Below are 8485 nucleotides of genomic sequence, written 5' to 3' on the forward strand. Positions count from 1 at the left end.
CTCTGTCCCCTGCCACTGGTAGACATAGTATAAGATTGCTTTGTGAAATAAAGCTGTCGCTAACATCAACAAAATAAAAAATGATCGTATTCCAATACTCTCCGCTGAGTACTATGACAGGGCTGAAATATGGAATAAAATTGAAAGTAGATTAGTTTTGGGTCTTAAGTCATGTTTTGACAAGAAATAAGAGAGGAGAACATATCTTTGAACTTTTAGTTTTAAAGTTTTTTAATGAAAATATTTATCATTTTGTAAGGTTCCGTCTTTCTTTATCACACTGAGGCTGTGTAACCTTAGAACAATCCGTTCTTCTGCTGTGAGGGAAGTAAATACTGCTCTGTCTTTACATTAAATACCATCAAGGAAGCTCACACAGGATGAGATGGCTTGACACCTGGAAGTGAAGGAGTGTCCTGCTAATAAAAAGGCTATTGAAGAGGCTGGAAAACCACTCATTAATAAGCTACATATTTTTAGGTTATGTAAACATTAAATACTGTGGACAAACCGGAGCTGCACGTTTGGTTCGCCCTTTTGGAATGGCTTGACTCTGAAGAGGAAGAATAAATATGTCGGGGGTGGAGAACGCCCGGCTGCTGATTGCGTTCGACCTGCAGGAATTTGAAAATGGAGACGACTGGCAGATTGTGAAACTCTTTCTTTGGCCTCTGTGGTTATATATTAATCGGATGAAATGCCGGCTGACCCGTGGCGTGGACGGTCAGCAGAGGTGCGGGCCGAGGACAGTGACCCCTCCTCCAGGACTTTGCAGACATGCTGTGTCCCCAAAGGTGAGACGCAGCAGCTCTGGAAAACGTGGCGCCCACTTCCCCTCCTGTTCACCCGGGGCTGTTACCCAGGGGCAGCGTCTCGGAGTGAACGTCTCTCTTTTCACATCTGTTCCTTGAAAACACAAGATGCAGGGTCTTTGCACACATCTGCGGCTGCCGGTGCCTTCTCCCCTCGCCTCATGGCTGTGAGCCTGCTAGTGATGGCTTCTTTTCAAAAAAATCTGAATTGACTTTTTCCCCCTAAGAAATGTGAACGGCACGTAGCCCAAGGCTAAAACTGGTCAGGCCCTCCTAGGATGCCCTTTTTAGTCATGAAAAAAGCAGTCCTCGTGTCCTAACCTTGAATTTTTCATAGTCAGAAATTTAAAAAGTAAGTAGAGGAAGTAAAGATTATTATATTGGCTGAAAGTCCTGAAAACAGTTTTCGTGAGGGTTCAAACAATCTGTCCTGAGATATTTTAAGGCTGGTACAAAGAAACACAATAAAAATTTTACACGACTGTGAAACCTAGCCATGGTTCTGAGCTGAGGTGTGTGCCGAGTCTCACCGAGGTCTTGTATGTCACATCAGTCCTTAATTTGTTCCATTACATGGTTTTAACCTTGACTTTGTTAAATAATGTCTTTAAACAGGACAGTGAGTTACTGTGGTAGTTAAGTTGGTGTCACTTGTCATCACCGGACGGGGCTTGACTTCTGGGCGTGGAAGTCTGTTAAGTGAAAACTACACTTACCCAGTGTCCTGACCAGAGTCACATGTGTGTCTGTCAAATGTCCAAACGCCAGAGGAGCCCTGAGCATCCCGGGAAGAGTCGGAGAGTGTGCCCAGGCTCTCTGAGGGCTGGGGACGGTCACCCCTGGTCACATCACGTCCTTGGCTGGTGGATGTCACTGAGAAGGCTGGAGAAGAAGGTGATCGTGTTGTATCAAAGCTCAGAGGGGAGACAGACATTAGCATTCTGGAAGATAAGAGAGAAGGGAAGAATAGAAAGTTCCAGTAACTGCAGCTGCAGTAAAGGATCTGGGTGTTGTCTTGCTGGGAAGGGCTGCTTATTGAAGTGGATGAGGCGACAGCCTGCACAGAGCATCTGTCTGTGTTGTGAGATCGTGCCCTTGAGCATCAGCCTGGGGTCCAGTAAGGAGATGAAGATGGTTTGGATGGAAACACAAGTGGAAATAATTTTTTTAAATGGCGCCCAGGGATGTATACTGTTGTGTGTCAGGTGGGTCATAAGCTCAGTGTCCCACGAGGATCAGGATAAGAGCTCCAGGGATTTAACATCATAACGTCGTTCACTCATTCATTCATTCAATCAACCAACTCATTTATCATCTTCTGTACTCTGGTTACTGAAGACACTGGAGCTGGAAGGAGGACCACCAGCAGACGTTGCCTTCACACAGCGTATGCACGGAGGAGACAGAGGTTAACCCTAATACCATCAAGGATCGTAAAACCACAGTATGAGGAAGTACCAGGTGCTGAGAAACTCACACAGGAGAACTGGACTTGTAAGGGAAGCCTTCCCTGAAAAACGGTGGCTTGAGCGGGGACGTGACAGATGAGTGCTAGTTAACGGACCACGCAGGAGCAGAATGTGGGTATCACAGCCCCAGTGGCGGGAGGGAGGGTTTCGCCTGAGGAATTCAAGTAAGGTCAACGGGACAAATGGCAGGAGGCTCGTGCTGGAAGACCTGTGGGCCGGGGTGGGGCCGTCCCCCGTGGTGGGGACACTGGAAGCTGAGTTTGGAGTCCTTGCTATCAATATTTTTAGTGATGCAGTGAATAAAGTCAAACGTAAGTAGCTTTGGATGCAGTTTTACAAGAGCAGACGCCACGTTCAGCAGCTCCTGTTCTCTTATGCAACTGAGTTCCCCTGACTGTTCATTTCATTCTTGTGTCGTACTATGTTTAAGAACAAATGCACTGAAAATCATCTTTTGGAACAAAACCTGTTACTAAAGAGAGGACTGCTCCGGTGTGAGTATAGTCGCTTCTAAAAATGTCTGCTTGTGGACAGACCTGTATAAACCGTCATTAACTCTCTCTATAACTAATGTATGCAATGCAGAGTTTCCATTAATGGAAAAGGAAACTCAAGCATCACCGATAATACCAATAATGTGCATCTGTAATCACATACTGTAGAGAGCTGTAAAAGCTACATTTTATTACATTAATGAAACGTATAACCCCTGAAGCAGTCCAGCCCCAGGAGCAGCAACACTATTAGGGCTCAGCGCTTCGTCGCTGGGAGCCTGTCAAATCGCTGTTAGCTGTAGCAACCCGCACAGCAGGCCGGGGAATCTTCCCCTGCCGAAAACACTGATGACTTACCTTTCAAGATAAAATACTGCATGTTGATGGGCTACCACGAGAGGAACAAAGCAAAGATAAAAATCAAAAAGCAGGTTGGGAGAACTTCTTGTCCTCCGGGCAGACTGAGCCATCAGGTTCCACCTCCACCGATGTAAAAACATCGCTTCCTCCCCGAGCATCAGCGGGTACAAGGGGCATCTCACAGAGAGAGTGTTAATTTCGCGGAGGGAACGTGCTTGGGGTTCCAAGTGCTCCTGGGTCAATACTGTGGTCACGCTGATGGGTGAAAAGACTAGGGTGCTGAACTGACTGGGCCAATCGATACCTCTTTAGGTGTCTGCCAGTCACCCATTAGGGAGAAAGACCAGGTGGATTAGACGCTCCACGGGCTCGGCCAGCCCCTCTTCCCGAGGTAGTAGGTGGGGGGCAGTGGCTTCATCTTGAGGCCTCCCAGATCAGGAGAGCACCGGGGTAAGTTCAAAGCAAGCAGAGGTGGCTGACGACCCTATGCGACCCTGGGCTGCAAGTGTCCTTAGAAACAGACGGCATTGCTGCAGACGAAACCAATAAACGGGCCCTGAGCTCCGGGTCGCATCATCTGACCACAGCTCAGCTCTGGGAGGGCTTGAGGTATCAGCAGTGGAGGTGTTGAAGCATAATGTTTCTGTTGGAGATACCACCCAGAGCTCCCAGAGAGCCTCTCCCACCGATTAACTTTGAAACAAAACCCAAACCTTCCCAGCTGCAGGGAAAATTTGATGGAGGATTCTTCCTTCCTTCCTTCCTTTCTTTCTAATACACAATTTTGAACTAAACATAAGATTTTTCTTTCGGAGTTTCGTGTTCTAGTCATTCTCCCAGAATGCCCACTTGCCTCCGTTGTATAGATTTTTTTGGCCATAGAACCACACATGAGGTTGCTTTGCTGAACGTATGGTCTACACGGGGCTGCGTGCATGGGCTTCAGGTTCAACATTTTTGTGTGCATGTGCTTTTTCCCATGGAGGGGGTTCAGGGCTCACACAACATTCCTCAGAGGCCCTGGGAGCTCCCCGACCTACCCGTGAGAAGCAGTTATGACCCTAACATAAATGCCACATGGAGACAAGTTTTCCTCTCCCTGGCATGTCTTTCCTTACAAGGCCGAGAGGTGGCAGCATAGACACCAGCCTGCAGTTGCCCATTTTCCAGACCCGAGAGAACTTTCAGGGGTGAAATATGCGGATGGGGATCCCGTCAGTAGCCTTGCTCTGGCTTGCGTAGATGCCAGATGTGTGTCCCATCAAACCGCCCTCGAATATTCCTGAAGGGGGAGAGCAAGGCTGAACGAGCAGTTCTGAACTTAAAGAAGGTCACGCTCATTGAAAGACAGCACTTGGGAGCTGAGCACCTGCCAGAGAAGCACAGAGCTCGGTCGTTGGCTGGAGCAAAAACTCTTACACACTATAAAATCAAATGTAATTTCCCAAGCCATGATTAATACTTGATTTTACTACAGAATATCATTGCTTAAAGACTGTATAGCCTGCCTTAAGAAATTACTTTTTCCGAACAGAAAAAGACTTTAGTTTCTTAGATTCAAAACTCTCTTTTAATTCTTCCACTCCTTGGGGGGTTGAAAATAACAGAAAAAGAGGAAGCTGTCTGACACATGTAGATTCAGAGGATTTTTATTTTGATAATTAAGTATCACTTTCATTTTCTGTGAAAGTGTGACAAGCACGGATCTTGGCTTACAAATTCCAACCAGATGTGCGTGGGGTGACTTTGACTTTAAACACATCTAGCCGATTTGAATATGAGCATTTTAAGTAGCAGGTGCTGGGTCTTAGCTCGGCTGAGTACAGTGAGATTTCTCAGGGTAAACTCGCTTGTTTAATGGTAAATGTGATGTGATACTAGTCATTCTTAGTGATAAAATTAAGCCTGTGCTTCTGTCTTCAGAAGCAACCGTGTGGCGGGCCTAGAGGAAATCTATTTTGCCTATCATTTCCATCCCTTTTAAAAGTCTCCCTAAGATTCATAATTATCAGGTAACAGACAGCAAATATGCACATTCTCAGGCTACTCTGTTTGGGAGAGGCTGCTAGATAGATGGGCCTGGTGGCATTTGACAAATATCAACAGACGTAATGCAAATTTTGTGGGTGGAATAGAATCTGAGAAATATTGGCCAGCCTGTTTGGACTCATTTTTCACAGTCCAGTTTAAACCGTGAGGCTCCCTTGAAGCAGAAAATAATCTCCTGGGCTAAAACAGGAACAAAGTGTTTACAGTGTAAGTCTAGATTCTCTTGGATAATAAGTAACTGGCAGGGCCGTTAGTTGATCAGTTAATTAACTAATTGATTAGTATTTATGGGGCATCTATTTTTTGCTTAGTGTTTCTGCCAGGCGTGGAGAGGAATATGAGACAAATTTAATGCATAATTTCTTAGCTATAGTCATGTTACCTTTTGTGCCTTAATGGGTGTGTAGGGGCAGAAAGTGTCCTACAGGGAGCCAAGGATGGGAAGGGGCGTTTAAGGGCAATTTGTTAAGTTATTTTGGGGGGAGGTGAGGGGATTTATTTATTTACTTTAAAAAATTATTTTTTTGAAGGGGGAGGTAATTGGGTTTGTTTATTTGTTTTGTAACAGAGGTGCTGGGGATTGAACCTAGGACCTTATGCGCGTTAAGCACGTGCTCTACCACTGAGCTGCACCCTCCCTTGCTTAGTGTTTTAATGTAAATACTCTTCTCGCACTTTCTGCAGAATCCCTGGTGGGAGAGCACTAAATGCAGCTCTTTTCTTCGGGCTGCTCCTCACTTCCTGTTACATGGAGCGCTTGACATACCTGCAGCTCCTTTTATGAATTGTTTTCATTGAGTAAAAATTGGTCCAGATGGACCACAGTTTGAGCAGCCCTGAGGCTGCAAGTTTGACTTTCTTGTTCTCAGAAACAGAACAAACATGACAAACATCATACCAGGTGATGTCTGTGGGCTTTTTCTCTGCCACAAGGGACAGAAGGTGCAAAAAAGTCTTGTCCACCATGCAGACCTTCTGGCAGTGCCGAGTCTGTTGGGGTGCATGGCTGTCTTTTGGGGACACAGGTGGGGCTCAAGCAGTAGAACAGGTTTGGACCGGTGGCCCTTTCTCCTGGCGCATGGCATTCACTTCCAAGAACACTGCTGGAGGCTCTACCTAGGGCACGAGTTTTAAATAGTTCAGGTGTGTATTTATGGCTGAGGAGAGTCTGACTCGACAAAGATGGAACCTACCACACTTCAGGCTGTAGTTCCCATGGGAGAAAAGGGATATTTCTGAAACCTTCTTACTCTGCGTAGTTTCAGGGTTTTGACCCAGTGTCTGTTCCAATATATAATCTTCCAGTTTTATTGAGATATAATTGACATACAGCACTGTCTAAATTTAAGGCGAACAGCACAATGATTTGACTGACATACATCAGGAAATGATTATGACAGTGAGTTTAGAGAACATCCATCATGTCCTATAGATACGAAATTGAAGATGAGAACTCTGGATTTAGTCTCTTAACAACTTTTTTAATAACAATCACAGTGCTGTTAAGCATATTTATCACAGTGCACATTTCATCCCTAGCACTTATAACTGGAAGTTTGTACCTTTTGACCACCTTCATCGAAATCCCCCTCACCACACCCCGCTCCTCTCTGGCCATCACCTGTTTGTTCTCTGTACCTATAACTCTGTTTCTGTTTTGTTATATGTTTGTTCATTTGTTTTTTAGATTTCACATAAAAGTGAGATCATATAGTAATTGTCTTTCTGTGTCTGATTTATTTCACTAAGCATAATGCTGTCCAGGTCCATTCACATTGTCAAAATGGCAAGATTTATTTCATTCTTTTTTATGGCTGAGTAATAATCTATCATATTGAGAGATACACCGCATCTTCTTTGTCAGTTTATCTATTGATTGTTCACCTAGGTATTTAAAGCATTTTTTTAACACTGTGGATTTATGAAATTCACGAAGAGCAATTAGGATCCGCTTCCTCTTCGCTCTCTAAAAAATATTCTGCTGCTGCATCTTGACTTACCACAGTTTTATACGACCTGTTCCATATATTAGACGGTTTAAGTCACGTGTACCCCGTGTCATCCTAGAAATAGAAGTTCCACAGTACATTAACAAGTCTTCCTGGATAAAGGTTCCATGTGCAAATTTGGGAAATACTGAACTCCACCAAGTTCAGCAGGTTTCTTGACGGTTAGCCTTAATGTGGTCTGTAAACATAGGAAGGGGCAAATGAGCAGGGTTTCCCAAGTGCGTTGGCCAAATTCCTTTCCACCAGTGATCTTGCAGGACTGGCACTGGAAGAACCACACTTCTGGAAAAATACGTTTATGGATTTGGTCATGTTTAAAAAGATTTTATCAGAGGAAAAGTGGGAAAGGTCTACAGAGGAAAAGGGGACCTAGGGAAGGCAAAAGATGTAAAGAGGCCTGTTTTGAAGGGTAATTGGCATGAAAAGGTGCATCATTTTGGAAAACTTCTTTAAATTATACATCTTATCTTTTGTTCACCCCCAAATAACCTAAGACCAAAAAGGCAACAGGGAGGTCAAAGATAGTGAATGAAAATATTGCAAGAAAATGTATTTTTAGAAGGTGCATTTAGGATTACAAATTGGTGAAAGTGTAAAGAAACATCTAACATAGCGCCCAGTCCCAGGCACAATTTAGAATAAAGATCTCATTAAGAGTCGTGCTTTGAAAACACTGCATTTCTACATACAGGCTTGGTGGCCTTTCATGTTTAATTTAACAACGGAAACCATGACGACAATAGCGTATGGATAGGAAGACCATCCTCCTGAGTGAACAAACCAGGTCATCGTCAAGCAGTTTTACTTAACGGGAATCCGCGGGAGGTTCCTTAGAGAGAAACGGCCCTTCTCCTGTGGAAAAGACTGCCGGAAGGAAGGAACCGCCCGCTGCTGCACACAGCGAGGGGAGCGAGCACGAAAACTGGGCGCGGGAGCCAGGCTCGTCCACACCTCCGCCCTGGCCCGGCTCCGGAACAGCAGCCGCTTCCCCTCGCTCCCCGCTCTGCGGCTCCGCTGGAGGGGCCTGGGGGCTTATGGATAGACGTCCACAGTGAGACGATCGAGTAAAAACCCACCAAAACAGCAAGCGTGTCTAAAATATAAGAATCCTTACTGATGGGGGTCCTAGTACAAGGGAGACTGAAGTTCTAACTTTGACTCCCTGCGGGCGGGGGGTCCTGCCTGGTGCGGAAGGTAGGCCCGTGGTGCTGGGAACCACCCTGGAGACCCACCTCCAGCACTTTTCTGGGCGCGGAGCCTGGGAGCCAGGGTGGACATGCCGGTGGTTTCCA

This window comes from Camelus bactrianus, chromosome 23 (genome assembly GCF_048773025.1).
Source record: "Camelus bactrianus isolate YW-2024 breed Bactrian camel chromosome 23, ASM4877302v1, whole genome shotgun sequence".
In the NCBI taxonomy this organism is placed as follows: Eukaryota; Metazoa; Chordata; class Mammalia; order Artiodactyla; family Camelidae; genus Camelus; species Camelus bactrianus.